Raw genomic sequence first — 19,847 nt, forward strand, 5'->3', positions numbered from 1 at the left:
GTTGTTCAGCCGTTTCAATTTTACCTACCGTCCGGGTTCCAAAAACACCAAGCCGGATGCTTTGTCCCGTATTTTTTTTTCCTTCGGAAAAGGAACCTGAGGAAGTCGCAACCATCCTACCTAACTCGTGTTTTGTCTCGGCCTTACAGTGGGCATTAGAAGACAAGGTTAGGGAGGCAGGACTCGAAGTGCCTCGGCCCCCGAACTGCCCTCCAGATAAATTATTTGTTGTGGAAGCCATGAGGGGTCCGGTCATTCATTGGGCTCACACCAATAAGACCTCCTGTCACCCTGGGGTAAAAAAGACCATATTCGTAACCCAGCAACGCTTTTGGTGGCCCAACATGGCAAAGGATGTTTCAGAGTATGTCTCTGCCTGTCCTGTTTGTGCTGCTAACAAATCTTCATCACAGAAACCCGTGGGAGAACTCAGGCCCTTGTCTATTCCCCACCGGCCCTGGACCCATATCTCGTTGGATTTTGTTTGTGGATTGCCCCCGTCAGAGGAGAAGACAGTGGTACTCACAGTTGTGGACAGATTTTCCAAAATGTCAAGGTTCATTCCTTTTGTTAAAATTCCCTCGGCCAAAGAAACGGCCGTGGCACTGATGAACAATATATTTTGTGTTTTTGGTTTCCCTCAGGACATAGTGTCCGATCGTGGTCCTCAATTTGTCTCCTTGTTTTGGAAGGAATTTTGTGGCTTGCTGGGATCCACAGTCAGTCTCTCATCTGGATTTCACCCCCAGTCGAATGGACAGGCAGAAAGGATCAACCAGGTGCTTGAGACAAAGTTGAGGTGCCTCGCCTCTCAAAACCCCTCCTCTTGGGCTAAACAACTCTTGTGGGTGGAATTGGCCCACAATACCTTGCCTAGTGCATCCACCGGTATGTCTCCGCATCATGTGGTATTTGGTCACCAACCCTCCTTGTTCCCCTCTCTCAGCAAGGATTCCGTTGTTCCCTCCGCCTTGGCCTTGGTGGGCCGCATCAAGAGAGCTTGGCAGAGGGCCCGCAAGAACCTTCAAAGGCAGTCGGATATTTACAAGGTGGCGGCGGACCGTAAAAGAATTCCTGCTCCTGCCTATACGGTGGGCCAAAGAGTTTGGCTGTCCTCCAAGACCCTTCCCCTGAGAGTGGAGTCTAAGAAGCTTGCTCCTAGGTTCATCGGCCCATTTCCAATTTCCAAAGTTATTAATCCTGTCTCAGTCCGTCTGAAACTACCTAGGTCCATGCGAACCCACCTATCCTTTCATGTGAGCCAGATCAAGCCTGCGAAAACCAGCACCTTGGTCCCACCAGCCAGCCACCCACCGCCAGCCCGAATCATGGACGGAGGTCCGGTTTACACAGTCAGGAAACTGCTGGCTGCTCGACGGCGAAGTCGAGGTTGGCAGTATCTCGTCGACTGGGAGGGGTATGGACCTGAGGAACGCCAATGGGTACCCTCCCGGTTCATTTTGGATCCCTCCCTCATCAAAGACTTTCATGTAGCTCACCCTGAGGTTCCTGGGCCATCAGGAGCCGGCCATTGAGGGAGGGGTTCTGTCATGCCTGCCATTGCCTACCCCGCCTTCGCCTTGGAGACCCCGCCTCCTGCCTGATTGTACTCAGGTGTCCCTCATCACCTAATTTCCTGCTGGCTATATATTGCCTCTGATTCCTCCTGTCTGGTGCAAATTCGTTGTACTCCCATGTCTCGTTCTAGCATTCCTTGTCATCGCCTCGCCTGGTTCTCAACCCTCGCCTGCCTTTCGACCTCTCCTTCTGCCTGCCGCTCTTGGATACCTTTGCCTTATTGGACTGACTTCCTGTGCACCGACCCTCACCCGCATGTCGAACCTTACCTCGTGCAGTGCCTGCCAATTCTGCCTTTGGGTCCTCCTTCCCACGTCATGCCCTTGACCGGTCTAGTGGTTAGGATTCTGGACTTTAGAGCGGACGCCCTGTGTTCGAATCTCCACTAGTAAGCATCATCAGTATTCGTCAGGAAGGGTATCTGGAATTTGAAGGGCTCAAGCCAAAAATCAGTTTGCAGGTTAAAAAAAAATCCTCTGTGGCGACTCAGAAAAAAGCTGAAAGAAATAAACCTTTGCATCACAGAAATGGTTAGCGTGCAGACCTCACAGCTAGGAGACCAGGGTTTAATTCCACCCTTGGGTATCTCTGTGTGGAGTTTGCATGTTCTCCCCGTGCATGCATGGGTTTTCTCCGGGTACTCCGGTTTCCTCCCACATTCCAAAAACATGCTAGGTTGATTGGCCACTCCAAATTGTCCATGGGTATGGGTGTGAGTGGTTGTTTGTCTATGTGTGCCCTGTGATTGGCTGACGACCAGTCCAGGGTGTACCCCGCCTCTCGCCCGAAGACGGCTGGGATGGGCTCCAGCACCCCCCGCGACCCTTGTGAGGAAAAAGCGGTAGAAAATGAATAAATGAATGAATCACAGAAATGCTTCCTCAAAAAATCTTCTAGATCCCACAAAAGCTTTAGTGTTTTTTTGGTCTCCCACCTTATCACTGTGCGTTGATGACTGTCCATTGTTGTGTATGTGATGAAGATGCTTGCATCTACTTCTGCGACGGGGAGCCATCTTCTTTAGGTATGTGTTCCACAGCAGAGGAACATGCTGTGGGAGATAAATACAAGGCCAATCGTTTTGTGAGGTCTGATTCTTTTTGAGGAGGAATTTTTGTGATGCAAATTACTTTTTTGAACGCATATTGTTTTGAGAAGCCAAAGTCTTTACTTGAGTGGCCCTAGCAACGAAGCGGAACTACATACCTACCTTTACTGATTATTGTTCTGTTTGAGTAATATTGCTAGCCATTCCTAACATTCCGCACTACAAAATAAGTTAATTTGTGATGATATCTGATTGATTTATCATCCGATGCATTATAGGTATCGGATTGGAAGTGCAATTGTTTTTTATCAGGACACCCTAACAACAACAGCTGAAAATCAGCATAATTTCCCCACTGAAGGACAAATAAAGGCATATCTTATCTTATCTTATAATTTCCTCCTTCTTCTCCAGTTCCCAGAAGTAGTTTTAGTGATGAGAAGTGAAAAAGAGTAAACATAGAAGCACATGTCTGACTGTGATGAGTGTGTGCAACAAAGCAAGATCCCAAGCCGCAGAGGCGACAAGAGGTAAGTTTAATATTCTTTACTAGTGTCCAAAAGGTGCACAGGAACAAAAAGGCTAAACTAGATGTAAAGCACGCTGCTCCGGCTGAGCTACTTAACGTGCTGCAGACTGATGCAGCTGGACTGGATGGCACCGAGTATATAACCAACAGCTGACAAAAAAGCAGGCAGGAACGATGGCAGCACATGGTGTAGAGGTACGAGTAGGAATGATCAAGTGCCATCTAGTCGCCACAGGTGAACCTAAAAGGATGATGATGATGTCCCTTTGCGCACGTCCAGTAGCTCCGCCCAAGAAACTGTAGCAGTAAATATAATAAAGAAAAGCACAAAAGACAACAAAACCAAAAGATGACAATAAAAAACTAGTGTGTCACAGTACAGGAAATTTCTGCTCATTTCTGCTGTAATTTTAATGGATTTTCTGATGTTGTTTGCAGGTTTGTTCTTATTCAATGCCTTTTATTGTAGTGTGCCATCATGCTGAGAGCGAAGGTACACTCATGTACACACCTCATGCCACAGAGGGGAGTTGTGTTTTAAAAATCTGTTTGTGAGAGCCTTGGTCCATCTGGGAAGAAATCGTGCAACTCAAAGTCAATTCAAGTTGAATTTGTTTCCACTTAAGAGAGCATGTCCTCGCTTATGTGTCCATTTTCTTGGTGTGACTCTAATGAAACATGACAATGTCAGCAAAATTTCTTCCTTTGGCTGAAAGACGGCAATGATGATGCAATATGTCTCACAGAAGTGGGATTTTGAAGTGTGCAAATCGGCAAGATCAAGATGACTGGTAGAGTATGTTGCACACAAAAAATGCCATTTATTACACTTGGATCCCTTGAAAGTAGAAGGGAGATTATTGTGTTAGGTTACCATTTGCATTAGTGTATTGACACCAGAGAAGTTCAGAAATAAAAATACTTGAGTGAATGGCTTTCAAAAGAGATATAATGAAACATCTAGATTACATTCAAACCAACTGAAGCAATCAAAGTGGCCAAATTACATATTAAATAATGTTTAATTGTAAAGCATTCATCATTAGACTCATAAAACCTAATTGATTTAAAATGTGCACATAATGACTGCACATGGCTGCCTCATAATCAAGATTCAAATCAACATTACAAGCTTAGGCCTTTCCCCTGAGTGTACAACAGTGTTTCACCGTAATGTTTACCTGCTGTATTTTGGCAGACAAGATGACAGTCCATACATACTACAGCTGTTGCACAACTTGCACATGCTGGAGTGCTTTGTGTTGCATTTCGGCATTGTTCCATCTTTTTTCCCTGTGGACTGCACAGTGGATTTGCTAAGCTGATCAGCAGCTGCATGCACGTCCGTGTAGATACAGATGTGGCAGTGGTGTGAAACCCTAGTCAAAACCGCCACTGAGCCGAGAAGGATTTGCAGTTGAGGTGGATTCCTTCCATATCTAGTTCAACATCGTAGTTACAGTATAGTAGTTTAACATATCTAAAAGAGCAACTTCTTATTAGATACTGTTAGGTTGTGTGGGTAATAATTACTTCAATATTTACGCTGCATGAACGGTGCAAACTTGTGAAAAGCATTGGACTTTGTTCAGATTCAGAACTGACAGAGAATGTTGATTTACTTCTAATCAGCTCCGAATTTTTGTGCATACACTTTAAAACACACGTACAGTGCATCCGGAAAGTATTCACAGCGCTTCACTTTTTCCACATTTTGTCATGTCACAGCCTCATTCCAAATTGTATTAATTTAATCTCTTACCTCAAAATTCTACACAAAATACTCCATTATGACAATGTGAAAAAGTTTTTTTTGACTTTTATTTATTAAGTATTCACAGCCTTTGCCATGAAGCTCAAAATTGAGCTCAGGTGCATCTTTTTTCCACTGATCATCCTTGAGATCTTTCTACAGCTTAATTGGAGTCCATCTGCAGTAAATTCAGTTGATTGGACATGATTTGGAAATATAATAACTGTCTATATAAGGTCCCACAGTTGACTGTGCATGTCAGAGCACAAACACCAAGCATGAAGTCAAAAGAACTGTCTGTAGACCTGCGAGACAGGATTGTCTTGAGGCACAAATCTGGGGAAGGATACAGAAAAATTTCTGCTGCTTTGAAGGTCCCAATGAGCACAGTGGCCTCCATTATTCGTAAATGGAAGACGTTTGGAACCACCAGGGCTCTTCCTAGAGCTGGCCGGCCTTCTAAACTGAGCGATCGGGGAAGAAGGGCCTTAGTCAGGGAGGTGACCAAGGCCCCGATGGTCACTCTGTCAGAGCTCCAGCGTTCCTCTGTGGAGAGAGGAGAGCCTTCCAGAAGGACAACCATCTCTGCAGCAGTCCACCAATCAGGCCTGTATGGTAGAGTGGCCAGACGAAAGCCACTTACTTGGTAAAAGGAACATGGCAGCCCGTCTGGAATTTGCCAAAAAGCACCTGAATGACTCTCAGACCATGAGAAACAAAATTCTCTGGTCTGATGGCTTTCGTCTGGCCACTCTACCATACAGGTGAATACTTATGTAAATGTGATTTTTTTTGTTTTCTATTTTGAATAAATTCAAAACATGTAAAAAAAAAAAACCTTTTTTCACATTGTCATAATGGAGTATTTTGTGTAGAATTTTGAGGTAAGAGATTAATTTAATTCAGTTTGGAATGAGGCTGTAACATGACAAAATGTAGAAAAAGTGAAGCGCTGTGAATACTTTTCGGATGCACTGTACACACATTGTAACGGCAAAGCTTCTGCTGTCATTCAAAGCATGTTGCAGATCTGTGACAACAAGGAATAGCATAACGTATTAAATGATATGATCTCTTCATATATGTAGCCTGTAACCAGTGAGACGGGAAATTATTTATTAACAGACAGACGCAAGCTCTGTAATTAACTGTCCAGCTCCACCAACAAACCAAGTTTAAAACAATGAACACGCACCATGCAACTTAAAATGCACAATGAAGCCATCCATGACCTAAGTGAGCCTGCAAGCTTCTGCATGAAGGAAACTTGAAGGAAACATCATCATAAAAGTGCAGACAGCAGAACATTGGCAACAACTTTTTATCATTGAAACCTGGTCAATGTTTCAGCACAGTAAATATTGTGTGTTGTTGTGTACCTGAACCCAACCTCTGGTCACTTTGAAAAGAAGAGGAAGTTTGTGCTAGTCAATTTGTGCATCAACATTATTCCATACTGTATACATATATACAGTATATACTGTACTGAGGCATTTTAACCTTTAAGGCCACCATATTCTTGTTTATGCTAAACAATGAAGTGTACATATCCCATTTGTACATCACTGTAAAAAGTGTGGACTTGTGAGAGAAATGGCACCGCTAAGTAGGGCCTGTTTAATGGTTTCCCTCTTTAACATGCAACTGATAGCATGCACTAAATTCAATGTGGCATTTGGAGTTAGGTCCAATCATGAACATTCCCTACCAGCAGCTCACTAAAAAGCTTTCATCATGACAAAACAGTAAAACAATACAGTAAACAATATAGTAAAACAATGCAGTAATATATACAGTACAAAGCATACACAACATATTAACAAATCCAGAGCAATCAAGAACAACATGCCAGTGGGAACCTTTTAAAACCAAAGGGTATCCATGCATATATTTAAATAATAAATATGTCTGAGAATTTGCGTGTTGCTCACTTACAGCTTGGCTTTTTGGTATCTATGACAACAATTCGTATGGACTAGAGCATTCCTATCTAGCCAGGAGCATGAATAACGCCTTTTAAGACAACCCAGTGGCGATAGAGTCAATGCCCTGAGAATACAAATACCTGGATAAATGACAATATTCACAATCTGCATTATATCTATATATATATGTACTCTTCAAGTGGGTTTCATATGAATCACAGCTCCTCTTAGCATAATAACCTGCTCACTGGGTCCATACATTTATCCTGAATGATGCTTGTGCTATGCACTGTAAGTATGTTTCTCCATTAGACGTTTTCCCTTCGTATCGCTCTGATTCAATCTGAAATGTTGCTGGTATCATTAGTGTTACTTTACTTAATATTTAAATTTGGACATTGCACAATCTGCACTGTAGTTAATGAGGGTTCATATCAGGGGATGTCATCTATCGTCTATTGTTGTCTACTGTTGCCTGCTTGTTAAGCCCTTTGTGGCTCTTTTGTGATTAAGGGCTATATAAATAAACTAGACTTGACAAATAACCGGAAAAAATTGGGTCATTTGGCCCCGCCAATTAGGTGTCCCTTTTCTATTTTTCAGGGAGTTGGCAGCCGTAGTTAGATGTCCTTAAGGACTTTTTCCTGGTTGCCTTTTCGGATGAGTACTTGAAATAACTTTCAAAAGAAGAGGAAAATTGTCCAGGAGGAACGTCAAGTAACAAAAAAAAGGCTCAATATTTTGGACCGTGACGTTATGACCTTCTGTTCTGAGTTATAACATTCTGCAGGGGGACCATCCAGCTGTGCATGCCTTGTAGTCTGCATCAATGATCCACCTCTGGCCGAGTTCACGCATCAAAGAGTATTAGAAAAATCAGCCAAGCTGCACACTTTGCCATTAAATTAACAGTTTTGTAATGATTTTTGCTCATGTTCTGCTGTTTGTTGAAAAAAAGTTAAATAATTTAGTTCATAAATAAGTCATACAAATTGTTAAATGTCAAGAATTGCTGCCATCGTGATGGAGCAGCAGCATGACAAAGCAGTGGCTGTTTCCTGTAGAAAACCCTGCTACCTGTGAAGTTTTCAGAACTAAAGAAGGAAACACTAGGAACCTGTTGACGCACCTCAAAAAGACCGGCACCCTGACTTGTTTATAGAATTCCTTATGAGTACGTTTCCAATTACTGTCACTTGTTACGTTATACATGACATGAATAAACATTTTATTATTTGGGCTTGACAGCCACATGTTATTTGTGTTATTTTTACTTTGTAAAGCAGGAGTTTCAAAATCACCACCCATGGGTCACCATTTTTGGTAGCCCCCTATTTGACATTGGTGACCTTAGCGGGGTGGTGTGGCTCAGCTGGTAGAGTGGTTGTCTCCCAACCTGAAGGTAGTGGGTTTGATCCTCTGTCCTGCTGTGATCATGTCTAAGTGTCCTTGGGCAAGGTACTGAACTCTCTGTTGCTCCTGATGCTGCGTCATCAATAGGTAAATGTAAAACAGTGTCAAAGCGCTTTGAGCACCTTGAGGGGGAAAGGCGCTATAGAGGTGAAAGACCATCTAACATTTACATAGGTGTTTAGCGCAAGTTCTACCTGTGTTCCCTGGGTGGGGAGATGGTGTGAGGCATTTTAGCTTGCTTAAAGGAAGGCAGATCTTTGATTGGGCAATAGCCAGCACTGAACTTGTAGTGAGTATTGGGTGTGTGGTATTAAGCCCAGCTGGGTCAACCATACAGGAAAAAGGAAAAAGGTACCATTGACCCCACTCTATAATAGAATGAAGCTAAGTGGCTGCATTCCACAAAACACTTCTCTTGTTGACTCCATGCAGTGCCAGCCATCTCACTAACTAAAAGAGACAGAATACATGTCATAAATACAACTGGAAGTGTGAATACTCCCTTAAGTCATACAGCGATGTATGGACAGGCAACAAAATGACAAGTGCATAAGGCGTAAGTTCTGTGTATTTGTTAATACATTGTTTTGATAGCATTCAGGTTTTTAGTTAATAATGTCAGATACATAAGAAATACTGTATTACATACTGAAATACAAGAGGCAGATTAACTTTTTTATGTTTTATGTGGACACATACTAACTTCTGCAGTTCATGTGAAAAGGTTTGACTATTTTAATGCCTGCTGTTGTTTTGCAAGTCCTTTTTTCCTTGGAAAAAGGGTATTCTATGAACAGTTATATGCAGTCATCCTTCACCATGTCATGCATCAAATTTCGAAGCTTCACTATCTAACGAGGGCTGCACGGACGAGTGGTTAGTGCACAGGCCACACAGCTAGGAGATCCAAGTTCCATTCCACCCTCTGCCATCTCGGTGTGGAGTTTGCATGTTCTCCCCGTGAATGCGTGGGTTTTCCCCGGGTACTCCCACATTCCTAAAACATGCTAGGTTAATTGGCGACTCCAAATTGTCCATAGGTATGAAAGTGAGTGTGAATGGTTGTTTGTCTATATGCGCCCGGTGATTGGCTGGCGACCAGTCCAGGGTGTACCCCGCCTCTCGCCCAAAGACAGCTGGGATAGGCTCCAGCGTATTATCCTACGCTGGTCACTAGGTGTCGGTCATGTTACTGTTATGTTCGGTGAGACACACAAGCACCAGACTTGATTGCGGGAAAACAGGCTTTTATTACAGGTTTGAATTATCTCACAGCAGTCACACAAGCTACCGTTGTCCATGCCAAGCTAATCTCAATTCTGAACCCCTGATGCCACTTCCTGTCCACTCCCTGAGCACACATTTACAGCAACACACACAAGCACTAGTCTTACTTTTGTCTTAATGTTGTATTTTCTCTTATTGTTCTCTTATTATGTTTACTATATTGGGTAATAAGAGTATAAAAGTCACTGTAGGGATGTTATTTCATGTCGAGAGGGCTCTAATAAACTTCCACATTCCAAAAATATGCACGTTAGGTTAATTGTAGACTCTAAAAAGTGCCACTGGTGTGAATTGCTGTTTGTATTCTTAAATCTACAATATGCATTGACATGTTGCTTAAATCTAGTCTCATGAAAGCATTTGTTTTTCAATTTATGACTTTATAAGAGCATTTGGCTTAAATCTTACCTTGTAATAAGAACATTTTACATATATCTAGCTCTGTGATAAGAACAGCTTTTCTTGCTCACTTACTCACTATATTCTTAAAAGTCTAATTTTGCTTACCCCCTGTTTCAAGTATAGCTGTTTTTGTAGTGAATAAGAAACATCTCTAGTAGGTTTGTATTGACACAACATGACGTTTGTTCACCTTTCCTTACTGGGTCCTCATTTCTAAAGCTGACAATTCAAATGGTGACAATTATTAATTGTCACTTCTTGCTAGTGTTCATTCCAAAGAAGTCTACGTTAGTCAAACCATGTAGAACAGTAATAGGTGTTAAATTGGGTTATTGGGGGTCATTAAAGTTGTCACCCAGCAGCCTGCAGATGCTTTTTAGGTGTAGACAGATGTTATGAGCTTGTAGCAAATTTGTCACATCAAAGCTCACCTCACTAATAGGGGAAGAACTCACTCCTCATCCAGATGTGTTTTGCCACTGACTGAATGAGAAAATTAGTGTTAAAAAGTAAATGAGGCAGCAAAAGAAAGGTGGGTATTAAAGAATATTCCTCATTCAATATCTCTGCTGTCTGTATAATTCAGCTTGGCAGCATTTCTCCTCTGTATCACTTCCTCTACCAAACAAAAAGTATTTCAATGTTTGATGAGTTCATCAATTATGCACTGGCATTATCGTGGCCTTTTCAGGCATGCAAAATCGATGCCTATAGTGTCGTCTGTCTCAGATGTGTTATTTGCTATGTCGCTATCCATGGAGATATTTGGGAAGGGCCAAGGGACCAGGATGAAAGTGCGAGGTATCGCTGACATCTCGCGCAGACAGTTGTTCATGAATATCAAAGAACAGCTGTGAATGGAGCCAGGTTGTCCACATTTTTACACATTATCCTAAAGAAGGGGAACATACTGCAATTAAAAGAAATGGTTTCATACCCCCTAAAGGTTGGTGACTGCCGCCAGTTTAATTTCATGGATGGAGGTTTCATTTAACAATCGGGACTTTACAAAGACCATCTGTGAACATCATGAATCAAATAGTGCTTTCAAAGTGTTTATAGTAATAGTTACATTATAGTTACATTTAACTACTTTCCCATCAAGCATGGGAGGAAAAAAAACATTAATTAAATTTTTCATTAATTTGTATTTTTCATTCATGTTATTTATTATTTCCAGCATGTTATTTCTTGATAAATTGTACTTATCTATATGCAGTAATTCCTCATTTATCTTGGTTAATTGGTTCCAGGCACGACTGTAAGACTCGATTTCCCAAGAAGTACGATTCCCTATTGCTAAATGCAATATTTCTGTATTTCTGTGACATAAGAAACCTGCTAATGACTTACTAGATATGGTTTTTAACAGTATTAGAGCCTTCCAGACATGAAATAGCACCCCTACAGTGACCTTCACACTACTCTTAGCCACTCAAATAGTGAGGCGGGTTCCTCCTGGGGGAGATGAACTCTATGGGGCGCAAGAGGCAATTGTAATGCAAACCTACCAACATGTACACAGTTATAGCACTCAACATGCAATTTAATTACTGAATTTATTTTATTTTACCTTTATTTACCCAGGCAAGCAATTTAAGAACAAATTCTTATTTCCAAATGCAGCCTGAACACCTGAATACGCTTGTATGCTCTCAATTTTGTTGCATTTTCCTGGCTTTAATTTCAAGTTCAGCAACCTGTACAGAACAGATAAAAGAAAATTAATAGATATTACCAGTTTCTCTAGTATTTCAAATTGAGGGGGGCAAAAAATGTGTGTCCCTTAAGGGGGCATAACAGAAAATAATTGCGAAGGACTGCAATATTGTAACAGAAAATAATCAATTTAAAGTATAAATATGACACAGGCGAGTTCCAGTTCTAGGGGAACTGCATGAGGGCTAGACAGGAAGTGGAGTTGAGTTTTAACTGGGCATGTGTTACAGCCGCAACTGTAACCTGTGTTTTTATTAGGGATTATTTTGCCTGTTGTGAGATACTAATTCAAACCTGCAATAAAAGCTTGTTGTTCTGGTGATCAAGTCTGGTGCTTGTGTGTCTCAACAAACATTACAGTAACATCACTGGCACCGAATGATGAGTGGAGAATACTACATATGATCACAAGGTGTTGTAGTAGTTTATTTAGCCATTTTTATGTTTGAAAACGTTTCATTTAGGCAAAGAATGTGTAAAACTTTAAGTCGTCATATTTTTGAGTAGTAAAAAGTGTCAATTGCTTACTTGTTCTTGTTGAAAAATAAAAGAAATGGTCACTCTGGCAAATGAAATGAAATTAATGCAGAAGTAACGTTGTGATAAATGGCTAACATGGCTACCTTTGTAAATTTGAGAGAATCTTCCCAAATGCTCAGAACTCTCGCTAGAGTGTTTGTGTTGCATTGATCTGATTAACGCTCCTGGTATCTATGGGCTGCGTGAATGGAAGCCTTGTTGAGGACAAACTAGTTGACACAAATCTAAGTTGCTCCTTAAATTGATTAACCAACAATCAAGTCTATACAATCAAAATAATCTATTTATTATGTATATATATATATTTAATCAATATATTATTTATTATATATTATATCCAAAGCCAAGGTGCTGCAAAGATACTTTTGAGTGATGCAAAAATATATTAAAAAAAATTAATGCCATCAAGGCCGTCATCCTCACCATCTGCATCCCTCTTGTCCTTTAGTTTTGCAGGTTATTGCCTTGGCAACGCACAAGGAAATAAATGGGGCTCTTGAAGACCCAGACATGAGGGTCAGCGCTAATCTGGGGAGCTGTGATAAACAGTCTGAACTGGAGCTAATATCAGTTCAAATAAAGCAACATGAGACATGGTGGCCCGGTTGCCAAGAGCGATAGAGGCTCATTTGAATTAAGAGACGTATATGATTCATTAGGGGCCCTTTAAGATGGAGGTTTTGTTTCTTTTAAAGAATGCATCAAAACCACAATTTTTTTTTAGAATTCAATTTGATGCAGACCGTCCTGACAGTAAAGAAAATATATATATATATATATATTTATATATATACTGTATTTGTTTTATGCTGTGACTTTGGCATTGGCTATTAAACTTTTTTTTTTTTATTGCCATGCTGATACAATGCAGAACAAAACCAGGAATGACCACTACCAGATTGAATTACAACTACTGTAGCTAGTAAAAGCTGAGTTAGAGCTGACTGGAAACTATTTACCTAATTTGATTACATGCGCCTGTACTTTCCTGTATTTAATGATACACTGAGTCACACTAAGATACTGCAAAGAGATATACATACAATCAGTGCTGACAAATCTTGCTACGGTGGATCTTTAAAAGAGCAATAGGATGTGAATGTTTAACTATATGTAGTAGTCCATTGTTTACCATGGTTAATTGGTTCCAGACTTACCCATGACAAGTGAATTGAGTTGTAGCTATGTAGAGCACAGAAAAAACCTGTTTCTGACCTTCTTTTTAAAAAAAACATTATTAGAACCCTCTAGATATTAAATACACCCCTATAGTTACCTTAGCACTCGTATTACCCAATATAGTAGGCATGCTAACCATGAATAAGCCATTTAAGACATAAGACATGTGCTTGTGCGTGAATGTGTTCCAGTGCTGGGGGAACTGTGTGGGGGCGGACAGGAAGCGATGTCGGGATTCAGAGTTGAGTTTTAGCCTGGCGAGGGTTATGGCTGTAACAGTAGACCATGTTAGGGATTACAAAGGGATTAATTCTTAATACACATGTATTAATAATTTATGGTAATGGTTTAATTTCATTTGAACATGCATCAGGTTACAATTGAGTGCATCACATCAGGTCACAGTTCCACATGTCCAAAAGGAGTAGGAAGAAGCAAAACTTATTAAATCCTACCCCTCCATCTGGTACTTTTACAATCAGTAACTGTTACATTTGTTCACTTCCTGCCTTTCTGATATAATGTAATTTATTTATGTATTTTATTTACTTTTTTTTTGTCACGTACCGAAGTACGAGGTGATATGACCAACCAATGACATAATGGGTACCATAGTAACTGTCAATATAGTGACATATATATAGCACATCATGACTGGTTCAAGACTCTTCATCCTTGTATTTAGCAAACATCAACCTCTTGTAATGTTTCTTGAATTGGCTCATCGTTGTGCATTGTTTGATTTCCTTACTCAATCCATTCCATAGTTTGATTCCACATACTGAAATGCTATGGCTTTTTAACCATGTCCTAGCATGTAAGTGTTTCATTTAGATTCTGTTACCTCCATATTCCGGTTAGCATACAATATTGTCTTATTATTAAGACACTGCATGAGTATAACTGTGTTTTTAATGTATTTTATCACCAAATATACTTTTGAGCAGCCTAATACACAGAAACAGAAACTGGAAGTCAGCTCTGTCGCCTGTCTGTGATGTCATCATCAGTTGACTCTCTTTGCTAACTAATACATTTATGCCACAAAACATGTTTCATAGTTTTACACTTAAAGTTGTACATGCATAAAACAATTCTAATTGCATATAAATGACGGCTGAAAAGAATAAATGAACATATATGATTACTTTTGCCTGATTGTTGCCAAAGACACAATGTGACAATGAGCTCAACACGGTGACACAAAGGCAAAAGTAACGTTTTATGTTCTTTATATGCATTTTTGAATGATTTTTTTTGCTTGTAAAACTGTAAAAATGTGTTTTGTGTTAACATTTTCTGGTTTTCTGATATAAATGAATTGGATTTACCTTATTACTTATGGAAACATGTATTCAGAGTACGTTTTGATTAGAATCTGAACCTCTGGAGTGAGTGGATTAATGACGCAAACCAAGGTTCCCCACTGTATTTTGTTATATTTGCTACAATATAACATTGTGGTTTGTAGGAAATATAATGGCCACTAATTAATTAATTATGCCATCTTCAGTTTAGATAATGGCAGTCCACAGGAGGCAGCCCAATTGGGAATGATGGCGACTTTGTGAGATAATTTATGACGAAGCCAGGCAGGCTAAGTAGGGCATTTTGTGGCTTAATTTCATACATATTTCACTATTTGGATCAGCTCTTTCATCATATTTCAGTATTTTATAAGGCAATTTCCATCTGTAGACTAGATTTATGATTGCAATATAGGTCACCTAATAAAGTAAGGCTTGGTCACCGAGGGAATATGTTTAGTGTAATTTTGTACATTTTCTTTTGAATAGAATTCATCATGTCATATTAGTTGGCTACTTTACATTACAAAGAGATAGGGCATTAACTTCACAGGACGATATTATGGGATTCAAATGAAGTCTGTTACCTGGTCACTACTGTGATGACTGCCGACAGTCTGTGCTTTTGCCCCATGAAGGACATTGGTTATGACAGACTGTGCAGCTGGACCTTTCATCTGGCAGCCTAGGCAGCGTGGCTGTTCAAAACATGAGAAAGAAAATATAGTTAATAAAGATACCAAATAAAACATAAAAAAGGCTTTACCATGAAATCCAGCAAATTTAAAAGCTATTTATGAATTGCATTTATTCCATAAGATTTTTATGGTGGGTACTGTTTTATCTCTTTACAGAACTAGAGTCACTTTTATTTCTGCATTTATAATGCAAATGCACTCAAGGAGTCCATTAAGATGAGTGGTTTCAGCTTTTTTTTCCTTTTACATTACAGGATAATGGCGATCTTCTGATCTTTGTGTTTAGGAATGGAGGGATGCTCAGAGCTACAGGTGCCGATGTCTGTCCTTTTCCATATACTGCCTTTGTTAACCCTTAACAAATGCTGTAGCGTAAGTGTGGTCCACATGCACAGTCCATTTGTCTCCGCAAGTGTTGTTGAAAAGCTCTTGTGGTGCCTAATGTGCTGCAAAAAGCAGGGGAAGACAGGGACTGATGGATAAAAGATTCTAGAATAGATAAATGAAGCCAGGCCTAAAAAGAATAATAGGGTGATGAAAATGAATGTGTCCTGCATGCACCAATGCAATGGTGAATGAGTAGCTGGCAGACTGCGACGTAATCAAGATGAGGTTTGAAGGTTGATTTATGATATTTTTTGTCCAAGCAAACCTTTGACATACTTTACTGGTGAAAGTGTGTTGTAAAGAGACCTAATGATGATGAATCAGGAGCGACAGCAGTCTGCGGGCAAAGGATGAGCTGTTCCCCAGCAAGGGTGTGTGCGTGCATCCAAAGACTATGAATGTGTTGACATTTTGACAGGCTGTTCACATTGATTGATGTGCCAGCAGCACACTTCCTCCGGGTGCTGACGCCCAATGAGATGCGCCGGCATTTCCAGAGGAAAGACTTCCCATTTTCTGCTTCTTAATTACAGAGTAATGTGTAACACAGCAGCTTGAGACCTTGTTAGTGCAGGAAACACCCATTGTTATGCTATACCTGATGCTGCATGAAACAATTCCTGTCGAGTGCAGCTGTGGAGATAGTGGATGATTTATGGGGTCTTTTTTTACTTGTGGTTGAAGACAAAGGCATATTCAGGAGACAAAGGTGATCCAATCACATCAACCATAAAGGACAATCCAGAGAAATAATGTGTAGATTTGGCAAGAGAAATTCAAAATAGATTCTAACACATTTCTGTAACCTGATCAGCATATGCTGACACATGCCTTTTTGAAGCCGATCACAAAAAACTATCGTGATGGTGACATGACAATTCATGTCATGACTACACAAACAGTACATGACTGTGCATGTCTACTGTGTCATGTCGGGTTGCCAACACCCATATTGGACTGACAAGGGATGCACTCTCCATATTACTGCAGGAATCAGCACTAGTCTGTACGACCTCAATGGTTTCAGTTTGAAAGCTTGGCAATCGATGTCAGCATGTTTGATATCGCCCCAGACAACATGGCTCCTCGGGCACTCAAATCCCTCCACCATGATAAGGTGTTGATTCATTGAGGAGGGGATTTCTCTCACCCTGAGAGATTGGGTGAGGAGCTCAGTCATCCGGGAGGGGCTCCGAAGAAAAACAATGAGCTATGGTACTTCCAAAAGTGTTGATTGCTCAGCCCCCCAGGTGTGTGTGTGGCGGGTTACTCACCGCTCAATATAGTGACTCCTTCCTGCTACATCTTCTTATTCTCTGGCAGGCCAGGTGTGTAAGCCATCTACTGTACAGAATTGCCAAATGTATTCAATCCAAATAAATTATATTCATTCAATTATATCCAAATATATTATAGCTGTTGTAGGGAGTCATCCACCCCCCTCCCCCCATGTCTATTCTGCAAAATGTATTTTGCAGTAATAACATTGTAATAATAATAATAACATGTAACATTGTATGCATTGCACATAAAAGAATTGTCCTTGTGGCATTTTATTTGGAATTTCACTTTCCTCACCTCAGATGTTGTGAACATTTTGTTTGCAGGAGCGTTTCCAGTGTATTTTCACATCAACTAGCAAAGCTACACAACACCTTTAACCCACACTGGAACCATCTTTTGAAGATAACTACATTGTTTCTCTAGATTAAGCCAGGATTTTTTGTATTGCTCCATTAAGTAGATAGCCAAGGTTTTAGTCAGTGTAGGTAAAAACAGTAAAGGTTCCCTCGTGTAAGGAGAAATAGAAAACGCTTCTCCATATAAAACAGAAGAGGCTACTTTGTGGTCTCCGGAGCCTTCTAATGGCAGTCCAAGGCTAGAGTATAAGCAGATCTTAATTCTTTGAATCATTCATGGCAGTTTGAGTGGAAATGTCACAGTGTAAATTCCGCCTTTTAAGTGACCCCAGGGCACGACTCTAATGCATTCCGTATATGTGTTCTGCATTGGGTTGCTTCGGATTACATGCCGTCAGGAAAGGTCACTACATGACACATTCCTTTCAATGTGTATGTATCCATATTTTTCTGTCTTTTTCCACCCCTATAAAACAAATTTGGAAATAGAGTCTAGAAATAGAGTGGAAATAGAGAGCTTGTAGTGATTCCTGTCTTTGACGCTTTCACTGTGATGTCAAGAAATATGTTCCTCGTATGAAGATGACAGTTGCTCAAGGTGTCCCACAAGTGTTGTTGCGCTGAAACATCAAATAATATTAATAATACTTGTTTCCAAAATACAACTACAAGACACAGGAAGATTGAGCAGCAATCACTGTTTCACTAGCCTCAAAATTTAGCATGAAAGCCTATATTATTATTCTAACATTCGTAGAATATATCTAGTAGAAAACAATGTGGATTTACAGTGCATCCGGAAAGTATTCACAGCGCTTCACTTTTTCTACATTTTGTCATGTTACAGCCTCATTCCAAACTGTATTAAATTAATCTCTTACCTCAAAATTCTACACAAAATACTCCATTATGACAATGTGAAAAAAGTTTTCTTTGACATGTTTTAAAAATAGAAAACAAAAAAATCACATTTACATAAGTATTCACAGCCTTTGCTTAATACTTTGTTGATCCACCTTTGGCAGCAATTACAGCCTCAAGTCTTTTTGAATATGATCCCACAAGTTTAGCACACCTATCTTTAGGCAGTTTTGCCCATTCTTCTTTGCAATAAGTCTCAAGCTCCATCAGGTTGGATGGGAGACGTCTGTGCACAGCCATTTTCAGATCTCTCCAGAGATGTTCGATCGGATTCAAGTCTGGACTCTGGCTGGGCCACTCCAGGACATTCACGGAGTGGTTCTGAAGCCAATCTTTTGAGATCTTGGCTGTGTGCTAATGTCTACTGTCTATATGGTCAAGGTACATGACCAGTCTACTGAGGTCAAGAGCGCTCTGGAGCAGGTTTTCATCCAGGATATCTCTATATATTGCTGCATTCATTTTTCTTTCTATCCTGACTAGTCTGCCAGTTCCTGCTGCTGAAAAACATCCCCACAGCATGATGCTGCCACCACCATGCTTCACTGTAGGGATGGTATTGGCCTGGTGATGAGCAGTGCCTGGTTTCCTCCAAACATGGCGCCTGGCATTCACACCAAAGAGTTCAATCTTTGTCTCATCAGACCAGAGAATTTTGTTTCTCATGGTCTGAGAGTCATTCAGGGGCTTTTTGGCAAATTCCAGACGGGCTGCCATGTTCCTTTTACTAAGGAGTGGCTTTCGTCTGGCCACTCTACCATACAGGCCTGATTGGTGGATTGCTGCAGAGATGGTTGTCCTTCTGGAAGGCTCTCCTCTCTCCACAGAGGAACGCTGGAGCTCTGACAGAGTGACCATCGGGGCCTTGGTCACCTCCCTGACTAAGGCCCTTCTTCCCCGATCGCTCAGTTTAGAAGGCCGGCCAGCTCTAGGAAGAGTCCTGGTGGTTCCAAACGTCTTCCATTTACGAGTAATGGAGGCCACTGTGCTCATTGGGACCTTCAAAGCAGCAGAAATGTTTCTGTATCCTTCCCCAGATTTGTGCCTCAAGACAATCCTGTCTTGCAGGTCTACAGACAGTTCTTTTGACTTCATGCTTGGTGTTTGTGCTCTGACATGCACAGTCAACTGTGGGACCTTATATAGACAGTTATTATATTTCCAAATCATGTCCAATCAACTGAATTTACTGCAGGTGGACTCCAATTAAGCTGTAGAAAGATCTCAAGGATGATCAGTGGAAAAAAGATGCACCTGAGCTCAATTTTGAGCTTCATGGCAAAGGCTGTGAATACTTATGTAAATGTGATTTTTTTTGTTTTCTATTTATAATAAATTCAAAACATGTCAAAAAAACCTTTTTTCACATTTTCATAATGGAGTATTTTGTGTAGAATTTTGAGGTAAGAGATTAATTTAATTCAGTTTGGAATGAGGCTGTAACATGACAAAATGTAGAAAAAGTGAAGCGCTGTGAATACTTTTCGGATGCACTGTACTTACTTCTACCTTGGTATGCCT

The 19,847-nt window shown here is 40.6% G+C and overlaps 1 protein-coding gene across 1 annotated transcript in view; it reads left to right on the forward strand.

The window, feature by feature from the left end:
- vwc2 (von Willebrand factor C domain containing 2) overlaps positions 1-19,847 on the forward strand; it is a 60,613-nt gene that overhangs the window by 36,989 nt on the left and 3,777 nt on the right. The gene's annotated exons all lie outside the window — the stretch shown is intronic.

Source organism: Doryrhamphus excisus, linkage group LG20 (genome assembly GCF_037039965.1).
Source record: "Doryrhamphus excisus strain RoL-2023G ecotype Guam linkage group LG20, RoL_Dexc_Guam_v1.1, whole genome shotgun sequence".
In the NCBI taxonomy this organism is placed as follows: domain Eukaryota; kingdom Metazoa; phylum Chordata; class Actinopteri; order Syngnathiformes; family Syngnathidae; genus Doryrhamphus; species Doryrhamphus excisus.